Source organism: Medicago sativa, chromosome 8 (assembly GCF_051527215.1).
Source record: "Medicago sativa cultivar Bolivia chromosome 8, Bolivia_mono, whole genome shotgun sequence".
Lineage (NCBI taxonomy): Eukaryota > Viridiplantae > Streptophyta > Magnoliopsida > Fabales > Fabaceae > Medicago > Medicago sativa.
Genome location: NC_140756.1, coordinates 23193091 through 23216407, shown reverse-complemented (window position 1 = coordinate 23216407; position 23317 = coordinate 23193091).

Genomic DNA, 23317 nt, shown 5'->3' with positions numbered 1-23317 from the left:
TTTCGAAAATGATAAAATCAACCTTGGAATTCGATATATGCTTGTTAGATTTCATAGGAACTATTACATGCTTCGATTCGATACGGCTAGGCCACTTTATGACCTTTTTAGTGAAAGAAAAAAGGTCAAAAACGAGTAAAATCCAGAAATTAACAAGGAAATTCACTTAACCCCCATTTTGGCCTTTTTAAAAAAAATTTAAAATAAACCATGGATGTCGTAGATATGCTTGTTAGATTTCCTAGGAACTATTACATGCTTCGATTCGATAAGGCTAGGCCACTTTATGACCTTTTTAGTGAAAGAAAAAGGTCAAAAACGAGTAAAATCCATAAATTAACAAGGAAATTCACTTAACCCCCATTTTGGCCTTTTTAAAAAAAAATTAAAATAAACCATGGATGTCGTAGATATGCTTGTTAGATTTCCTAGGAACTATTACATGCTTCGATTCGATAAGGCTAGGCCACTTTATGACCTTTTTAATGAAAGAAAAAGGGTCAAAAACGAGTAAAATCCGTAAATTAACAAGGAAATTCACTTAACCCCCATTTTGGCCGTTTTTCAAAATTCTAAAATAAACCATGGATGTCGTAGATATGCTTGTTAGATTTCCTAGGAACTATTACATGCTTCGATTCGATAAGGCTAGGCCACTTTATGACCTTTTTAGTGAAAGAAAAAGGGTCAAAAACGAGTAAAATCCGTAAATTAACAAGGAAATTCACTTAACCCCCATTTTGGCCGTTTTTAAAAATTCTAAAATAAACCATGGATGTCGTAGATATGCTTGTTAGACTTCCTAGGAACTATTAAATGCTTCGACTCGATAAGGCTAGGCCACTTTATGACCTTTTTAGTGAAAGAAAAATGGTCAAAAACGAGTAAAATCCGTAAATTAACAAGGAAATTCACTTAACCCTCATTTTGTCCATTTTTGAAAATGATAAAATCAACCTTGGAATTCGAATATATGCTTGTTAGATTTCATAGGAACTATTACATGCTTCGATTCGATAAGGGTAGGGCACTTTATGACCTTTTTAGTGAAAGAAAAAGGTCAAAAACGAGTAAAATCCATAAATTAACAAGGAAATTCACTTAACCCCCATTTTGGCCTTTTTAAAAAATTCTAAAATAAACCATGGATGTCGTAGATATGCTTGTTAGATTTCCTAGGAACTATTACATGCTTCGATTCGATAAGGCTATGCCACTTTATGACCTTTTTAGTGTAAGAAAAAGGGTCAAAAACGAGTAAAATCCGTAAATTAACAAGGAAATTCACTTAACCCTCATTTTGTCCATTTTCGAAAATGATAAAATCAACCTTGGAATTCGAATATATGCTTGTTAGATTTCATAGGAACTATTACATGCTTCGATTCGATAAGGCTAGGCCACTTTATGACCTTTTTAGTGAAAGAAAAAAGGTAAAAAATGAGTAAAATCCGTATATTAACAAGGAAATTCAATTAACCCCCATTTTGACCTTTTTAAAAAATTCTAAAATAAACCATGGATGTCGTAGATATGCTTGTTAGGTTTCCTAGGAACTATTACATGCTTCGATTCGATAAGGCTAGGCCACTTTATGACCTTTTTAGTGAAAGAAAAAGGTCAAAAACGAGTAAAATCCATAAATTAACAAGGAAATTCACTTAACCCCCATTTTGGCCTTTTTAAAAAAAATTTAAAATAAACCATGGATGTCGTAGATATGCTTGTTAGATTTCCTAGGAACTATTACATGCTTCGATTCGATAAGGCTAGGCCACTTTATGACCTTTTTAGTGAAAGAAAAAGGGTCAAAAACGAGTAAAATCCGTAAATTAACAAGGAAATTCACTTAACCCTCATTTTGTCCATTTTCGAAAATGATAAAATCAACCTTGGAATTCGAATATATGCTTGTTAGATTTTATAGGAACTATTACATGCTTCGATTCGATAAGGCTAGGCCACTTTATGAGCTTTTTAATGAAAGAAAAAGGTCAAAAACGAGTAAAATCCATAAATTAACAAGGAAATTCACTTAACCCCCATTTTGGCCTTTTTAAAAAATTCTAAAATAAACCATGGATGTCGTAGATATGCTTGTTAGATTTCCTAGGAACTATTACATGCTTCGATTCGATAAGGCTAGGCCACTTTATGACCTTTTTAGTGAAAGAAAAAGGGTCAAAAACGAGTAAAATCCGTAAATTAACAAGGAAATTCACTTAACCCTCATTTTGTCCATTTTCGAAAATGATAAAATCAACCTTGGAATTCGAATATATGCTTGTTAGATTTCATAGGAACTATTACATGCTTCGATTCGATAAGGCTAGGCCACTTTATGACCTTTTTAGTGAAAGAAAAAAGGTCAAAAATGAGTAAAATCCGTATATTAACAAGGAAATTCAATTAACCCCCATTTTGGCCTTTTTAAAAAATTCTAAAATAAACCATGGATGTCGTAGATATGCTTGTTAGGTTTCCTAGGAACTATTACATGCTTCGATTCGATAAGGCTAGGCCACTTTATGACCTTTTTAGTGAAAGAAAAAGGGTCAAAAACGAGTAAAATCCGTAAATTAACAAGGAAATTCACTTAACCCTCATTTTGTCCATTTTCGAAAATGATAAAATCAACCTTGGAATTCGAATATATGCTTGTTAGATTTTATAGGAACTATTACATGCTTCGATTCGATAAGGCTAGGCCACTTTATGAGCTTTTTAATGAAAGAAAAAGGTCAAAAACGAGTAAAATCCATAAATTAACAAGGAAATTCACTTAACCCCCATTTTGGCCTTTTTAAAAAATTCTAAAATAAACCATGGATGTCGTAGATATGCTTGTTAGATTTCCTAGGAACTATTACATGCTTCGATTCGATAAGGCTAGGCCACTTTATGACCTTTTTAGTGAAAGAAAAAGGGTCAAAAACGAGTAAAATCCGTAAATTAACAAGGAAATTCACTTAACCCTCATTTTGTCCATTTTCGAAAATGATAAAATCAACCTTGGAATTCGAATATATGCTTGTTAGATTTCATAGGAACTATTACATGCTTCGATTCGATAAGGCTAGGCCACTTTATGACCTTTTTAGTGAAAGAAAAAAGGTCAAAAATGAGTAAAATCCGTATATTAACAAGGAAATTCAATTAACCCCCATTTTGGCCTTTTTAAAAAATTCTAAAATAAACCATGGATGTCGTAGATATGCTTGTTAGGTTTCCTAGGAACTATTACATGCTTCGATTCGATAAGGCTAGGCCACTTTATGACCTTTTTAGTGAAAGAAAAAGGTCAAAAACGAGTAAAATCCATAAATTAACAAGGAAATTCACATAACCCCCATTTTGGCCTTTTTAAAAAAAATTTAAAATAAACCATGGATGTCGTAGATATGCTTGTTAGATTTCCTAGGAACTATTACATGCTTCGATTCGATAAGGCTAGGCCACTTTATGACCTTTTTAGTGAAAGAAAAAGGGTCAAAAACGAGTAAAATCCGTAAATTAACAAGGAAATTCACTTAACCCCCATTTTGGCCGTTTTTCAAAATTCTAAAATAAACCATGGATGTCGTGGATATGCTTGTTAGATTTCCTAGGAACTGTTACATGCTTCGATTCGATAAGGCTAGGCCACTTTATGACCTTTTTAGTGAAAGAAAAAGGGTCAAAAACGAGTAAAATCCGTAAATTAACAAGGAAATTCACTTAACCCCCATTTTGGCCGTTTTTAAAAATTCTAAAATAAACCATGGATGTCGTAGATATGCTTGTTAGATTTCCTAGGAACTATTAAATGCTTCGACTCGATAAGGCTAGGCCACTTTATGACCTTTTTAGTGAAAGAAAAAGGGTCAAAAACGAGTAAAATCCGTAAATTAACAAGGAAATTCACTTAACCCTCATTTTGTCCATTTTTGAAAATGATAAAATCAACCTTGGAATTCGAATATATGCTTGTTAGATTTCATAGGAACTATTACATGCTTCGATTCGATAAGGCTGGGCCACTTTATGACCTTTTTAGTGAAATAAAAAGGTCAAAAACGAGTAAAATCCATAAATTAACAAGGAAATTCACTTAACCCCCATTTTGGCCTTTTTAAAAAATTCTGAAATAAACCATGGATGTCGTAGATATGCTTGTTAGATTTCCTTGGAACTATTACATGCTTCGATTCGATAAGGCTAGACCACTTTATAACCTTTTTAGTGAATGAAAAAGGTCAAAAACGAGTAAAATCCATAAATTAACAAGGAAATTCGCTTAACCCCCATTTTGGCCTTTTTAAAAAATTCTAAAATAAACCATGGATGTCGTAGATATGCTTGTTAGATTTCCTAGGAACTATTACATGCTTCGATTCGATAAGGCTAGGCCACTTTATGACCTTTTTAGTGAAAGAAAAAGGGTCAAAAACGAGTAATATCCGTAAATTAACAAGGAAATTCACTTAACCCTCATTTTGTCCATTTTCGAAAATGATAAAATCAACCTTGGAATTCGAATATATGCTTGTTAGATTTCATAGGAACTATTACATGCTTCGATTCGATAAGGCTAGGCCACTTTATGACCTTTTTAGTGAAAGAAAAAAGGTCAAAAATGAGTAAAATCCGTATATTAACAAGGAAATTCAATTAACCCCCATTTTGGCCTTTTTAAAAAATTCTAAAATAAACCATGGATGTCGTAGATATGCTTGTTAGGTTTCCTAGGAACTATTACATGCTTCGATTCGATAAGGCTAGGCCACTTTATGACCTTTTTAGTGAAAGAAAAAGGTCAAAAACGAGTAAAATCCATAAATTAACAAGGAAATTCACTTAACCCCCATTTTGACCTTTTTAAAAAAAATTTAAAATAAACCATGGATGTCGTAGATATGCTTGTTAGATTTCCTAGGAACTATTACATGCTTCGATTCGATAAGGCTAGGCCACTTTATGACCTTTTTAGTGAAATAAAAACGTCAAAAATGAGTAAAATCCATAAATTAACAAGGAAATTCACTTAACCCCCATTTTGGCCTTTTTAAAAAATTCTGAAATAAACCATGGATGTCGTAGATATGCTTGTTAGATTTCCTAGGAACTATTACATGCTTCGATTCGATAAGGCTAGGCCACTTTATGACCTTTTTAGTGAAAGAAAAAGGTCAAAAACGAGTAAAATCCATAAATTAACAAGGAAATTCATTTAACCCCCATTTTGGCCTTTTTAAAAAATTCTAAAATAAACCATGGATGTCGTATATATGCTTGTTAGATTTCCTAGGAACTATTACATGCTTCGATTCGATAAGGCTAGGCCACTTTATGACCTTTTTAGTGAAAGAAAAAGGGTCAAAAACGAGAAAAATCCGTAAATTAACAAGGAAATTCACTTAACCCTCATTTTGTCCATTTTCGAAAATGATAAAATCAACCTTGGAATTCGAATATATGCTTGTTAGATTTCATAGGAACTATTACATGCTTCGATTCGATAAGGCTAGGCCACTTTATGACCTTTTTAGTGAAAGAAAAAAGGTCAAAAATGAGTAAAATCCGTATATTAACAAGGAAATTCAATTAACCCCCATTTTGGCCTTTTTAAAAAATTCTAAAATAAACCATGGATGTCGTAGATATGCTTGTTAGGTTTCCTAGGAACTATTACATGCTTCGATTCGATAAGGCTAGGCCACTTTATGACCTTTTTAGTGAAAGAAAAAGGTCAAAAACGAGTAAAATCCATAAATTAACAAGGAAATTCACTTAACCCCCATTTTGGCCTTTTTAAAAAAAATTTAAAATAAACCATGGATGTCGTAGATATGCTTGTTAGATTTCCTAGGAACTATTACATGCTTCGATTCGATAAGGCTAGGCCACTTTATGACCTTTTTAGTGAAAGAAAAAGGGTCAAAAACGAGTAAAATCCGTAAATTAACACGGAAATTCACTTAACCCTCATTTTGTCCATTTTCGAAAATGATAAAATCAACCTTGGAATTCGAATATATGTTTGTTAGATTTCATAGGAACTATTACATGCTTCGATTCGATAAGGCTAGGCCACTTTATGACCTTTTTAGTGAAAGAAAAAAGGTCAAAAATGAGTAAAATCCGTATATTAACAAGGAAATTCAATTAACCCCCATTTTGGCCTTTTTAAAAAATTCTAAAATAAACCATGGATGTCGTAGATATGCTTGTTAGGTTTCCTAGGAACTATTACATGCTTCGATTCGATAAGGCTAGGCCACTTTATGACCTTTTTAGTGAAAGAAAAAGGTCAAAAACGAGTAAAATCCATAAATTAACAAGGAAATTCACTTAACCCCCATTTTGGCCTTTTTAAAAAAAATTTAAAATAAACCATGGATGTCGTAGATATGCTTGTTAGATTTCCTAGGAACTATTACATGCTTCGATTCGATAAGGCTAGGCCACTTTATGACCTTTTTAGTGAAAGAAAAAGGGTCAAAAACGAGTAAAATCCGTAAATTAACAAGGAAATTCACTTAACCCCCATTTTGGCCGTTTTTCAAAATTCTAAAATAAACCATGGATGTCGTAGATATGCTTGTTAGATTTCCTAGGAACTATTACATGCTTCGATTCGATAAGGCTAGGCCACTTTATGACCTTTTTAGTGAAAGAAAAAGGGTCAAAAACGAGTAAAATCCGTAAATTAACAAGGAAATTCACTTAACCCCCATTTTGGCGTTTTTAAAAATTCTAAAATAAACCATGGATGTCGTAGATATGCTTGTTAGATTTCCTAGGAACTATTAAATGCTTCGACTCGATAAGGCTAGGCCACTTTATGACCTTTTTAGTGAAAGAAAAAGGGTCAAAAACGAGTAAAATCCGTAAATTAACAAGGAAATTCACTTAACCCTCATTTTGTCCATTTTTGAAAATGATAAAATCAACCTTGGAATTCGAATATATGCTTGTTAGATTTCATAGGAACTATTACATGCTTCGATTCGATAAGGCTGGGCCACTTTATGACCTTTTTAGTGAAATAAAAAGGTCAAAAACGAGTAAAATCCATAAATTAACAAGGAAATTCACTTAACCCCCATTTTGGCCTTTTTAAAAAATTCTGAAATAAACCATGGATGTCGTAGATATGCTTGTTAGATTTCCTAGGAACTATTACATGCTTCGATTCGATAAGGCTAGACCACTTTATGACCTTTTTAGTGAAAGAAAAAGGTCAAAAACGAGTAAAATCCATAAATTAACAAGGAAATTCGCTTAACCCCCATTTTGGCCTTTTTAAAAAATTCTAAAATAAACCATGGATGTCGTAGATATGCTTGTTAGATTTCCTAGGAACTATTACATGCTTCGATTCGATAAGGCTAGGCCACTTTATGACCTTTTTAGTGAAAGAAAAAGGGTCAAAAACGAGTAAAATCTGTAAATTAACAAGGAAATTCACTTAACCCTCATTTTGTCCATTTTCGAAAATGATAAAATCAACCTTGGAATTCGAATATATGCTTGTTAGATTTCATAGGAACTATTACATGCTTCGATTCGATAAGGCTAGGCCACTTTATGACCTTTTTAGTGAAAGAAAAAAGGTCAAAAATGAGTAAAATCCGTATATTAACAAGGAAATTCAATTAACCCCCATTTTGGCCTTTTTAAAAAATTCTAAAATAAACCATGGATGTCGTAGATATGCTTGTTAGGTTTCCTAGGAACTATTACATGCTTCGATTCGATAAGGCTAGGCCACTTTATGACCTTTTTAGTGAAAGAAAAAGGTCAAAAACGAGTAAAATCCATAAATTAACAAGGAAATTCACTTAACCCCCATTTTGACCTTTTTAAAAAAAATTTAAAATAAACCATGGATGTCGTAGATATGCTTGTTAGATTTCCTAGGAACTATTACATGCTTCGATTCGATAAGGCTAGGCCACTTTATGACCTTTTTAGTGAAATAAAAACGTCAAAAATGAGTAAAATCCATAAATTAACAAGGAAATTCACTTAACCCCCATTTTGGCCTTTTTAAAAAATTCTGAAATAAACCATGGATGTCGTAGATATGCTTGTTAGATTTCCTATGAACTATTACATGCTTCGATTCGATAAGGCTAGGCCACTTTATGACCTTTTTAGTGAAAGAAAAAGGTCAAAAACGAGTAAAATCCATAAATTAACAAGGAAATTCACTTAACCCCCATTTTGGCCTTTTTAAAAAATTCTAAAATAAACCATGGATGTCGTAGATATGCTTGTTAGATTTCCTAGGAACTATTACATGCTTCGATTCGATAAGGCTAGGCCACTTTATGACCTTTTTAGTGAAAGAAAAAGGGTCAAAAACGAGTAAAATCCGTAAATTAACAAGGAAATTCACTTAACCCTCATTTTGTCCATTTTCGAAAATGATAAAATCAACCTTGGAATTCGAATATATGCTTGTTAGATTTCATAGGAACTATTACATGCTTCGATTCGATAAGGCTAGGCCACTTTATGACCTTTTTAGTGAAAGAAAAAAGGTCAAAAATGAGTCAAATCCGTATATTAACAAGGAAATTCAATTAACCCCCATTTTGGCCTTTTTAAAAAATTCTAAAATAAACCATGGATGTCGTAGATATGCTTGTTAGGTTTCCTAGGAACTATTACATGCTTCGATTCGATAAGGCTAGGCCACTTTATGACCTTTTTAGTGAAAGAAAAAAGGTCAAAAATGAGTAAAATCCGTATATTAACAAGGAAATTCAATTAACCCCCATTTTGGCCTTTTTAAAAAATTCTAAAATAAACCATGGATGTCGTAGATATGCTTGTTAGGTTTCCTAGGAACTATTACATGCTTCGATTCGATAAGGCTAGGCCACTTTATGACCTTTTTAGTGAAAGAAAAAGGTCAAAAACGAGTAAAATCCATAAATTAACAAGGAAATTCACTTAACCCCCATTTTGACCTTTTTAAAAAAAATTTAAAATAAACCATGGATGTCGTAGACATGCTTGTTAGATTTCCTAGGAACTATTACATGCTTCGATTCGATAAGGCTAGGCCACTTTATGACCTTTTTAGTGAAATAAAAACGTCAAAAATGAGTAAAATCCATAAATTAACAAGGAAATTCACTTAACCCCCATTTTGGCCTTTTTAAAAAATTCTGAAATAAACCATGGATGTCGTAGATATGCTTGTTAGATTTCCTATGAACTATTACATGCTTCGATTCGATAAGGCTAGGCCACTTTATGACCTTTTTAGTGAAAGAAAAAGGTCAAAAACGAGTAAAATCCATAAATTAACAAGGAAATTCACTTAACCCCCATTTTGGCCTTTTTAAAAAATTCTAAAATAAACCATGGATGTCGTAGATATGCTTGTTAGATTTCCTAGGAACTATTACATGCTTCGATTCGATAAGGCTAGGCCACTTTATGACCTTTTTAGTGAAAGAAAAAGGGTCAAAAACGAGTAAAATCCGTAAATTAACAAGGAAATTCACTTAACCCTCATTTTGTCCATTTTCGAAAATGATAAAATCAACCTTGGAATTCGAATATATGCTTGTTAGATTTCATAGGAACTATTACATGCTTCGATTCGATAAGGCTAGGCCACTTTATGACCTTTTTAGTGAAAGAAAAAAGGTCAAAAATGAGTAAAATCCGTATATTAACAAGGAAATTCAATTAACCCCCATTTTGGCCTTTTTAAAAAATTCTAAAATAAACCATGGATGTCGTAGATATGCTTGTTAGGTTTCCTAGGAACTATTACATGCTTCGATTCGATAAGGCTAGGCCACTTTATGACCTTTTTAGTGAAAGAAAAAGGTCAAAAACGAGTAAAATCCATAAATTAACAAGGAAATTCACTTAACCCCCATTTTGGCCTTTTTAAAAAAAATTTAAAATAAACCATGGATATCGTAGATATGCTTGTTAGATTTCCTAGAAACTATTACATGCTTCGATTCGATAAGGCTAGGCCACTTTATGACCTTTTTAGTGAAAGAAAAAGGGTCAAAAACGAGTAAAATCTGTAAATTAACAAGGAAATTCACTTAACCCTCATTTTGTCCATTTTCGAAAATGATAAAATCAACCTTGGAATTCGAATATATGCTTGTTAGATTTTATAGGAACTATTACATGCTTCGATTCGATAAGGCTAGGCCACTTTATGACCTTTTTAGTGAAAGAAAAAGGTCAAAAACGAGTAAAATCCATAAATTAACAAGGAAATTCACTTAACCCCCATTTTGGCCTTTTTAAAAAATTCTAAAATAAACCATGGATGTCGTAGATATGCTTGTTAGATTTCCTAGGAACTATTACATGCTTCGATTCGATAAGGCTAGGCCACTTTATGACCTTTTTAGTGAAAGAAAAAGGGTCAAAAACGAGTAAAATCCGTAAATTAACAAGGAAATTCACTTAACCCTCATTTTGTCCATTTTAGAAAATGATAAAATCAACCTTGGAATTCGAATATATGTTTGTTAGATTTCATAGGAACTATTACATGCTTCGATTCGATAAGGCTAGGCCACTTTATGACCTTTTTAGTGAAAGAAAAAAGGTCAAAAATGAGTAAAATCCGTATATTAACAAGGAAATTCAATTAACCCCCATTTTGGCCTTTTTAAAAAATTCTAAAATAAACCATGGATGTCGTAGATATGCTTATTAGGTTTCCTAGGAACTATTACATGCTTCGATTCGATAAGGCTAGGCCACTTTATGACCTTTTTAGTGAAAGAAAAAGGTCAAAAACGAGTAAAATCCATAAATTAACAAGGAAATTCACTTAACCCCCATTTTGACCTTTTTAAAAAAAATTTAAAATAAACCATGGATGTCGTAGACATGCTTGTTAGATTTCCTAGGAACTATTACATGCTTCGATTCGATAAGGCTAGGCCACTTTATGACCTTTTTAGTGAAATAAAAACGTCAAAAATGAGTAAAATCCATAAATTAACAAGGAAATTCACTTAACCCCCATTTTGGCCTTTTTAAAAAATTCTGAAATAAACCATGGATGTCGTAGATATGCTTGTTAGATTTCCTATGAACTATTACATGCTTCGATTCGATAAGGCTAGGCCACTTTATGACCTTTTTAGTGAAAGAAAAAGGTCAAAAACGAGTAAAATCCATAAATTAACAAGGAAATTCACTTAACCCCCATTTTGGCCTTTTTAAAAAATTCTAAAATAAACCATGGATGTCGTAGATATGCTTGTTAGATTTCCTAGGAACTATTACATGCTTCGATTCGATAAGGCTAGGCCACTTTATGACCTTTTTAGTGAAAGAAAAAGGGTCAAAAACGAGTAAAATCCGTAAATTAACAAGGAAATTCACTTAACCCTCATTTTGTCCATTTTCGAAAATGATAAAATCAACCTTGGAATTCGAATATATGCTTGTTAGATTTCATAGGAACTATTACATGCTTCGATTCGATAAGGCTAGGCCACTTTATGACCTTTTTAGTGAAAGAAAAAAGGTCAAAAATGAGTCAAATCCGTATATTAACAAGGAAATTCAATTAACCCCCATTTTGGCCTTTTTAAAAAATTCTAAAATAAACCATGGATGTCGTAGATATGCTTGTTAGGTTTCCTAGGAACTATTACATGCTTCGATTCGATAAGGCTAGGCCACTTTATGACCTTTTTAGTGAAAGAAAAAAGGTCAAAAATGAGTAAAATCCGTATATTAACAAGGAAATTCAATTAACCCCCATTTTGGCCTTTTTAAAAAATTCTAAAATAAACCATGGATGTCGTAGATATGCTTGTTAGGTTTCCTAGGAACTATTACATGCTTCGATTCGATAAGGCTAGGCCACTTTATGACCTTTTTAGTGAAAGAAAAAGGTCAAAAACGAGTAAAATCCATAAATTAACAAGGAAATTCACTTAACCCCCATTTTGACCTTTTTAAAAAAAATTTAAAATAAACCATGGATGTCGTAGACATGCTTGTTAGATTTCCTAGGAACTATTACATGCTTCGATTCGATAAGGCTAGGCCACTTTATGACCTTTTTAGTGAAATAAAAACGTCAAAAATGAGTAAAATCCATAAATTAACAAGGAAATTCACTTAACCCCCATTTTGGCCTTTTTAAAAAATTCTGAAATAAACCATGGATGTCGTAGATATGCTTGTTAGATTTCCTATGAACTATTACATGCTTCGATTCGATAAGGCTAGGCCACTTTATGACCTTTTTAGTGAAAGAAAAAGGTCAAAAACGAGTAAAATCCATAAATTAACAAGGAAATTCACTTAACCCCCATTTTGGCCTTTTTAAAAAATTCTAAAATAAACCATGGATGTCGTAGATATGCTTGTTAGATTTCCTAGGAACTATTACATGCTTCGATTCGATAAGGCTAGGCCACTTTATGACCTTTTTAGTGAAAGAAAAAGGGTCAAAAACGAGTAAAATCCGTAAATTAACAAGGAAATTCACTTAACCCTCATTTTGTCCATTTTCGAAAATGATAAAATCAACCTTGGAATTCGAATATATGCTTGTTAGATTTCATAGGAACTATTACATGCTTCGATTCGATAAGGCTAGGCCACTTTATGACCTTTTTAGTGAAAGAAAAAAGGTCAAAAATGAGTAAAATCCGTATATTAACAAGGAAATTCAATTAACCCCCATTTTGGCCTTTTTAAAAAATTCTAAAATAAACCATGGATGTCGTAGATATGCTTGTTAGGTTTCCTAGGAACTATTACATGCTTCGATTCGATAAGGCTAGGCCACTTTATGACCTTTTTAGTGAAAGAAAAAGGTCAAAAACGAGTAAAATCCATAAATTAACAAGGAAATTCACTTAACCCCCATTTTGGCCTTTTTTAAAAAAAATTTAAAATAAACCATGGATATCGTAGATATGCTTGTTAGATTTCCTAGAAACTATTACATGCTTCGATTCGATAAGGCTAGGCCACTTTATGACCTTTTTAGTGAAAGAAAAAGGGTCAAAAACGAGTAAAATCTGTAAATTAACAAGGAAATTCACTTAACCCTCATTTTGTCCATTTTCGAAAATGATAAAATCAACCTTGGAATTCGAATATATGCTTGTTAGATTTTATAGGAACTATTACATGCTTCGATTCGATAAGGCTAGGCCACTTTATGACCTTTTTAGTGAAAGAAAAAGGTCAAAAACGAGTAAAATCCATAAATTAACAAGGAAATTCACTTAACCCCCATTTTGGCCTTTTTAAAAAATTCTAAAATAAACCATGGATGTCGTAGATATGCTTGTTAGATTTCCTAGGAACTATTACATGCTTCGATTCGATAAGGCTAGGCCACTTTATGACCTTTTTAGTGAAAGAAAAAGGGTCAAAAACGAGTAAAATCCGTAAATTAACAAGGAAATTCACTTAACCCTCATTTTGTCCATTTTAGAAAATGATAAAATCAACCTTGGAATTCGAATATATGTTTGTTAGATTTCATAGGAACTATTACATGCTTCGATTCGATAAGGCTAGGCCACTTTATGACCTTTTTAGTGAAAGAAAAAAGGTCAAAAATGAGTAAAATCCGTATATTAACAAGGAAATTCAATTAACCCCCATTTTGGCCTTTTTAAAAAATTCTAAAATAAACCATGGATGTCGTAGATATGCTTATTAGGTTTCCTAGGAACTATTACATGCTTCGATTCGATAAGGCTAGGCCACTTTATGACCTTTTTAGTGAAAGAAAAAGGTCAAAAACGAGTAAAATCCATAAATTAACAAGGAAATTCACTTAACCCCCATTTTGGCCTTTTTAAAAAAAATTTAAAATAAACCATGGATGTCGTAGATATGCTTGTTAGATTTCCTAGGAACTATTACATGCTTCGATTCGATAAGGCTAGGCCACTTTATGACCTTTTTAGTGAAAGAAAAAGGGTCAAAAACGAGTAAAATCCGTAAATTAACAAGGAAATTCACTTAACCCCCATTTTGGCCTTTTTAAAAAATTCTAAAATAAACCATGGATGTCGTAGATATGCTTGTTAGATTTCCTAGGAACTATTACATGCTTCGATTCGATAAGGCTACGCCACTTTATGACCTTTTTAGTGAAAGAAAAAGGGTCAAAAACGAGTAAAATCCGTAAATTAACAAGGAAATTCACTTAACCCCCATTTTGGCCGTTTTTAAAAATTCTAAAATAAACCATGGATGTCGTAGATATGCTTGTTAGATTTCCTAGGAACTATTAAATGCTTCGACTCGATAAGGCTAGGCCACTTTATGACCTTTTTAGTGAAAGAAAAAGGGTCAAAAACGAGTAAAATCCGTAAATTAACAAGGAAATTCACTTAACCCTCATTTTGTCCATTTTTGAAAATGATAAAATCAACCTTGGAATTCGAATATATGCTTGTTAGATTTCATAGGAACTATTACATGCTCCGATTCGATAAGGCTAGGCCACTTTATGACCTTTTTAGTGAAATAAAAAGGTCAAAAACGAGTAAAATCCATAAATTAACAAGGAAATTCACTTAACCCCCATTTTGGCCTTTTTAAAAAATTCTGAAATAAACCATGGATGTCGTAGATATGCTTGTTAGATTTCCTAGGAACTATTACATGCTTCGATTCGATAAGGCTAGGCCACTTTATGACCTTTTTAGTGAAAGAAAAAGGTCAAAAACGAGTAAAATCCATAAATTAACAAGGAAATTCACTTAACCCCCATTTTGGCCTTTTTAAAAAATTCTAAAATAAACCATGGATGTCGTAGATATGCTTGTTAGATTTCCTAGGAACTATTACATGCTTCGATTCGATAAGGCTAGGCCACTTTATGACCTTTTTAGTGAAAGAAAAAGGGTCAAAAACGAGTAAAATCCGTAAATTAACAAGGAAATTCACTTAACCCTCATTTTGTCCATTTTCGAAAATGACAAAATCAACCTTGGAATTCGAATATATGCTTGTTAGATTTCATAGGAACTATTACATGCTTCGATTCGATAAGGCTAGGCCACTTTATGACCTTTTTAGTGAAAGAAAAAAGGTCAAAAATGAGTAAAATCCGTATATTAACAAGGAAATTCAATTAACCCCCATTTTGGCCTTTTTAAAAAATTCTAAAATAAACCATGGATGTCGTAGATATGCTTGTTAGGTTTCCTAGGAACTATTACATGCTTCGATTCGATAAGGCTAGGCCACTTTATGACCTTTTTAGTGAAAGAAAAAGGTCAAAAACGAGTAAAATCCATAAATTAACAAGGAAATTCACTTAACCCCCATTTTGGCCTTTTTAAAAAAAATTTAAAATAAACCATGGATGTCGTAGATATGCTTGTTAGATTTCCTAGGAACTATTACATGCTTCGATTCGATAAGGCTAGGCCACTTTATGACCTTTTTAGTGAAAGAAAAAGGGTCAAAAACGAGTAAAATCCGTAAATTAACAAGGAAATTCACTTAACCCCCATTTTGGCCTTTTTAAAAAATTCTAAAATAAACCATGGATGTCGTAGATATGCTTGTTAGATTTCCTAGGAACTATTACATGCTTCGATTCGATAAGGCTACGCCACTTTATGACCTTTTTAGTGAAAGAAAAAGGGTCAAAAACGAGTAAAATCCGTAAATTAACAAGGAAATTCACTTAACCCCCATTTTGGCCGTTTTTAAAAATTCTAAAATAAACCATGGATGTCGTAGATATGCTTGTTAGATTTCCTAGGAACTATTAAATGCTTCGACTCGATAAGGCTAGGCCACTTTATGACCTTTTTAGTGAAAGAAAAAGGGTCAAAAACGAGTAAAATCCGTAAATTAACAAGGAAATTCACTTAACCCTCATTTTGTCCATTTTTGAAAATGATAAAATCAACCTTGGAATTCGAATATATGCTTGTTAGATTTCATAGGAACTATTACATGCTCCGATTCGATAAGGCTAGGCCACTTTATGACCTTTTTAGTGAAATAAAAAGGTCAAAAACGAGTAAAATCCATAAATTAACAAGGAAATTCACTTAACCCCCATTTTGGCCTTTTTAAAAAATTCTGAAATAAACCATGGATGTCGTAGATATGCTTGTTAGATTTCCTAGGAACTATTACATGCTTCGATTCGATAAGGCTAGGCCACTTTATGACCTTTTTAGTGAAAGAAAAAGGTCAAAAACGAGTAAAATCCATAAATTAACAAGGAAATTCACTTAACCCCCATTTTGGCCTTTTTAAAAAATTCTAAAATAAACCATGGATGTCGTAGATATGCTTGTTAGATTTCCTAGGAACTATTACATGCTTCGATTCGATAAGGCTAGGCCACTTTATGACCTTTTTAGTGAAAGAAAAAGGGTCAAAAACGAGTAAAATCCGTAAATTAACAAGGAAATTCACTTAACCCTCATTTTGTCCATTTTCGAAAATGACAAAATCAACCTTGGAATTCGAATATATGCTTGTTAGATTTCATAGGAACTATTACATGCTTCGATTCGATAAGGCTAGGCCACTTTATGACCTTTTTAGTGAAAGAAAAAAGGTCAAAAATGAGTAAAATCCGTATATTAACAAGGAAATTCAATTAACCCCCATTTTGGCCTTTTTAAAAAATTCTAAAATAAACCATGGATGTCGTAGATATGCTTGTTAGGTTTCCTAGGAACTATTACATGCTTCGATTCGATAAGGCTAGGCCACTTTATGACCTTTTTAGTGAAAGAAAAAGGTCAAAAACGAGTAAAATCCATAAATTAACAAGGAAATTCACTTAACCCCCATTTTGGCCTTTTTAAAAAAAATTTAAAATAAACCATGGATGTCGTAGATATGCTTGTTAGATTTCCTAGGAACTATTACATGCTTCGATTCGATAAGGCTAGGCCACTTTATGACCTTTTTAGTGAAAGAAAAAGGGTCAAAAACGAGTAAAATCCGTAAATTAACAAGGAAATTCACTTAACCCTCATTTTGTCCATTTTCGAAAATGATAGAATCAACCTTGGAATTCGAATATATGCTTGTTAGATTTCATAGGAACTATTACATGCTTCGATTCGATAAGGCTAGGCCACTTTATGACCTTTTTAGTGAAAGAAAAAAGGTCAAAAATGAGTAAAATCCGTATATTAACAAGGAAATTCAATTAACCCCCATTTTGGCCTTTTTAAAAAATTCTAAAATAAACCATGGATGTCGTAGATATGCTTGTTAGGTTTCCTAGGAACTATTACATGCTTCGATTCGATAAGGCTAGGCCACTTTATGACCTTTTTAGTGAAAGAAAAAGGTCAAAAACGAGTAAAATCCATAAATTAACAAGGAAATTCACTTAACCCCCATTTTGGCCTTTTTAAAAAAAAATTAAAATAAACCATGGATGTCGTAGATATGCTTGTTAGATTTCCTAGGAACTATTACATGCTTCGATTTGATAAGGCTAGGCAACTTTATGACCTTTTTAGTGAAAGAAAAAGGGTCAAAAACGAGTAAAATCCGTAAATTAACAAGGAAATTCACTTAACCCTCATTTTGTCCATTTTCGAAAATGATAAAATCAACCTTGGAATTCGAATATATGCTTGTTAGATTTCATAGGAACTATTACATGCTTCGATTCGATAAGGCTAGGCCACTTTATGACCTTTTTAGTGAAAGAAAAAAGGTCAAAAATGAGTAAAATCCGTATATTAACAAGGAAATTCAATTAACCCCCATTTTGGCCTTTTTAAAAAATTCTAAAATAAACCATGGATGTCGTAGATATGCTTGTTAGGTTTCCTAGGAACTATTACATGCTTCGATTCGATAAGGCTAGGCCACTTTATGACCTTTTTAGTGAAAGAAAAAGGTCAAAAACGAGTAAAATCCATAAATTAACAAGGAAATTCACTTAACCCCCATTTTGGCCTTTTTAAAAAAAATTTAAAATAAACCATGGATGTCGTAGATATGCTTGTTAGATTTCCTAGGAACTATTACATGCTTCGATTCGATAAGGCTAGGCCACTTTATGACCTTTTTAGTGAAAGAAAAAGGGTCAAAAACGAGTAAAATCCGTAAATTAACAAGGAAATTCACTTAACCCTCATTTTGTCCATTTTCGAAAATGATAAAATCAACCTTGGAATTCGAATATATGCTTGTTAGATTTCATAGGAACTATTACATGCTTCGATTCGATAAGGCTAGGCCACTTTATGACCTTTTTAGTGAAAGAAAAAAGGTCAAAAATGAGTAAAATCCGTATATTAACAAGGAAATTCAATTAACCCCCATTTTGGCCTTTTTAAAAAATTCTAAAATAAACCATGGATGTCGTAGATATGCTTGTTAGGTTTCCTAGGAACTATTACATGCTTCGATTCGATAAGGCTAGGCCACTTTATGACCTTTTTAGTGAAAGAAAAAGGTCAAAAACGAGTAAAATCCATAAATTAACAAGGAAATTCACTTAACCCCCATTTTGGCCTTTTTAAAAAAAAATTAAAATAAACCATGGATGTCGTAGATATGCTTGTTAGATTTCCTAGGAACTATTACATGCTTCGATTCGATAAGGCTAGGCCACTTTATGACCTTTTTAGTGAAAGAAAAAGGGTCAAAAACGAGTAAAATCCGTAAATTAACAAGGAAATTCACTTAACCCTCATTTTGTCCATTTTCGAAAATGATAAAATCAACCTTGGAATTCGAATATATGCTTGTTAGATTTTATAGGAACTATTACATGCTTCGATTCGATAAGGCTAGGCCACTTTATGACCTTTTTAGTGAAAGAAAAAGGTCAAAAACGAGTAAAATCCATAAATTAACAAGGAAATTCACTTAACCCCCATTTTGGCCTTTTTAAAAAATTCTAAAATAAACCATGGATGTCGTAGATATGCTTGTTAGATTTCCTAGGAACTATTACATGCTTCGATTCGATAAGGCTAGGCCACTTTATGACCTTTTTAGTGAAAGAAAAAGGGTCAAAAACGAGTAAAATCCGTAAATTAACAAGGAAATTCACTTAACCCTCATTTTGTCCATTTTCGAAAATGATAAAATCAACCTTGGAATTCGAATATATGCTTGTTAGATTTCATAGGAACTATTACATGCTTCGATTCGATAAGGCTAGGCCACTTTATGACCTTTTTAGTGAAAGAAAAAAGGTCAAAAATGAGTAAAATCCGTATATTAACAAGGAAATTCAATTAACCCCCATTTTGGCCTTTTTAAAAAATTCTAAAATAAACCATGGATGTCGTAGATATGCTTGTTAGGTTTCCTAGGAACTATTACATGCTTCGATTCGATAAGGCTAGGCCACTTTATGACCTTTTTAGTGAAAGAAAAAGGTCAAAAACGAGTAAAATCCATAAATTAACAAGGAAATTCACTTAACCCCCATTTTGGCCTTTTTAAAAAAAATTTAAAATAAACCATGGATGTCGTAGATATGCTTGTTAGATTTCCTAGGAACTATTACATGCTTCGATTCGATAAGGCTAGGCCACTTTATGACCTTTTTAGTGAAAGAAAAAGGGTCAAAAACGAGTAAAATCCGTAAATTAACAAGGAAATTCACTTAACCCCCATTTTGGCCGTTTTTCAAAATTCTAAAATAAACCATGGATGTCGTAGATATGCTTGTTAGATTTCCTAGGAACTATTACATGCTTTGATTCGATAAGGCTAGGCCACTTTATGACCTTTTTAGTGAAAGAAAAAGGGTCAAAAACGAGTAAAATCCGTAAATTAACAAGGAAATTCACTTAACCCCCATTTTGGCCGATTTTAAAAATTCTAAAATAAACCATGGATGTCGTAGATATGCTTGTTAGATTTCCTAGGAACTATTAAATGCTTCGACTCGATAAGGCTAGGCCACTTTATGACCTTTTTAGTGAAAGAAAAAGGGTCAAAAAGGAGTAAAATCCGTAAATTAACAAGGAAATTCACTTAACCCTCATTTTGTCCATTTTTGAAAATGATAAAATCAACCTTGGAATTCGAATATATGCTTGTTAGATTTCATAGGAACTATTACATGCTTCGATTCGATAAGGCTAGGCCACTTTATGACCTTTTTAGTGAAAGAAAAAAGGTCAAAAATGAGTAAAATCCGTATATTAACAAGGAAATTCAATTAACCCCCATTTTGGCCTTTTTAAAAAATTCTAAAATAAACCATGGATGTCGTAGATATGCTTGTTAGGTTTCCTAGGAACTATTACATGCTTCGATTCGATAAGGCTAGGCCACTTTATGACCTTTTTAGTGAAAGAAAAAGGTCAAAAACGAGTAAAATCCATAAATTAACAAGGAAATTCACTTAACCCCCATTTTGGCCTTTTTAAAAAAAAATTAAAATAAACCATGGATGTCGTAGATATGCTTGTTAGATTTCCTAGGAACTATTACATGCTTCGATTTGATAAGGCTAGGCAACTTTATGACCTTTTTAGTGAAAGAAAAAGGGTCAAAAACGAGTAAAATCCGTAAATTAACAAGGAAATTCACTTAACCCTCATTTTGTCCATTTTCGAAAATGATAAAATCAACCTTGGAATTCGAATATATGCTTGTTAGATTTCATAGGAACTATTACATGCTTCGATTCGATAAGGCTAGGCCACTTTATGACCTTTTTAGTGAAAGAAAAAAGGTCAAAAATGAGTAAAATCCGTATATTAACAAGGAAATTCAATTAACCCCCATTTTGGCCTTTTTAAAAAATTCTAAAATAAACCATGGATGTCGTAGATATGCTTGTTAGGTTTCCTAGGAACTATTACATGCTTCGATTCGATAAGGCTAGGCCACTTTATGACCTTTTTAGTGAAAGAAAAAGGTCAAAAACGAGTAAAATCCATAAATTAACAAGGAAATTCACTTAACCCCCATTTTGGCCTTTTTAAAAAAAATTTAAAATAAACCATGGATGTCGTAGATATGCTTGTTAGATTTCCTAGGAACTATTACATGCTTCGATTCGATAAGGCTAGGCCACTTTATGACCTTTTTAGTGAAAGAAAAAGGGTCAAAAACGAGTAAAATCCGTAAATTAACAAGGAAATTCACTTAACCCTCATTTTGTCCATTTTCGAAAATGATAAAATCAACCTTGGAATTCGAATATATGCTTGTTAGATTTCATAGGAACTATTACATGCTTCGATTCGATAAGGCTAGGCCACTTTATGACCTTTTTAGTGAAAGAAAAAAGGTCAAAAATGAGTAAAATCCGTATATTAACAAGGAAATTCAATTAACCCCCATTTTGGCCTTTTTAAAAAATTCTAAAATAAACCATGGATGTCGTAGATATGCTTGTTAGGTTTCCTAGGAACTATTACATGCTTCGATTCGATAAGGCTAGGCCACTTTATGACCTTTTTAGTGAAAGAAAAAGGTCAAAAACGAGTAAAATCCATAAATTAACAAGGAAATTCACTTAACACCCATTTTGGCCTTTTTAAAAAAAAATTAAAATAAACCATGGATGTCGTAGATATGCTTGTTAGATTTCCTAGGAACTATTACATGCTTCGATTCGATAAGGCTAGGCCACTTTATGACCTTTTTAGTGAAAGAAAAAGGGTCAAAAACGAGTAAAATCCGTAAATTAACAAGGAAATTCACTTAACCCTCATTTTGTCCATTTTCGAAAATGATAAAATCAACCTTGGAATTCGAATATATGCTTGTTAGATTTTATAGGAACTATTACATGCTTCGATTCGATAAGGCTAGGCCACTTTATGACCTTTTTAGTGAAAGAAAAAGGTCAAAAACGAGTAAAATCCATAAATTAACAAGGAAATTCACTTAACCCCCATTTTGGCCTTTTTAAAAAATTCTAAAATAAACCATGGATGTCGTAGATATGCTTGTTAGATTTCCTAGGAACTATTACATGCTTCGATTCGATAAGGCTAGGCCACTTTATGACCTTTTTAGTGAAAGAAAAAGGGTCAAAAACGAGTAAAATCCGTAAATTAACAAGGAAATTCACTTAACCCTCATTTTGTCCATTTTCGAAAATGATAAAATCAACCTTGGAATTCGAATATATGCTTGTTAGATTTCATAGGAACTATTACATGCTTCGATTCGATAAGGCTAGGCCACTTTATGACCTTTTTAGTGAAAGAAAAAAGGTCAAAAATGAGTAAAATCCGTATATTAACAAGGAAATTCAATTAACCCCCATTTTGGCCTTTTTAAAAAATTCTAAAATAAACCATGGATGTCGTAGATATGCTTGTTAGGTTTCCTAGGAACTATTACATGCTTCGATTCGATAAGGCTAGGCCACTTTATGACCTTTTTAGTGAAAGAAAAAGGTCAAAAACGAGTAAAATCCATAAATTAACAAGGAAATTCACTTAACCCCCATTTTGGCCTTTTTAAAAAAAATTTAAAATAAACCATGGATGTCGTAGATATGCTTGTTAGATTTCCTAGGAACTATTACATGCTTCGATTCGATAAGGCTAGGCCACTTTATGACCTTTTTAGTGAAAGAAAAAGGGTCAAAAACGAGTAAAATCCGTAAATTAACAAGGAAATTCACTTAACCCCCATTTTGGCCGTTTTTCAAAATTCTAAAATAAACCATGGATGTCGTAGATATGCTTGTTAGATTTCCTAGGAACTATTACATGCTTTGATTCGATAAGGCTAGGCCACTTTATGACCTTTTTAGTGAAAGAAAAAGGGTCAAAAACGAGTAAAATCCGTAAATTAACAAGGAAATTCACTTAACCCCCATTTTGGCCGATTTTAAAAATTCTAAAATAAACCATGGATGTCGTAGATATGCTTGTTAGATTTCCTAGGAACTATTAAATGCTTCGACTCGATAAGGCTAGGCCACTTTATGACCTTTTTAGTGAAAGAAAAAGGGTCAAAAAGGAGTAAAATCCGTAAATTAACAAGGAAATTCACTTAACCCTCATTTTGTCCATTTTTGAAAATGATAAAATCAACCTTGGAATTCGAATATATGCTTGTTAGATTTCATAGGAACTATTACATGCTTCGATTCGATAAGGCTAGGCCACTTTATGACCTTTTTAGTGAAAGAAAAAAGGTCAAAAATGAGTAAAATCCGTATATTAACAAGGAAATTCAATTAACCCCCATTTTGGCCTTTTTAAAAAATTCTAAAATAAACCATGGATGTCGTAGATATGCTTGTTAGGTTTCCTAGGAACTATTACATGCTTCGATTCGATAAGGCTAGGCCACTTTATGACCTTTTTAGTGAAAGAAAAAAGGTCAAAAATGAGTAAAATCCGTATATTAA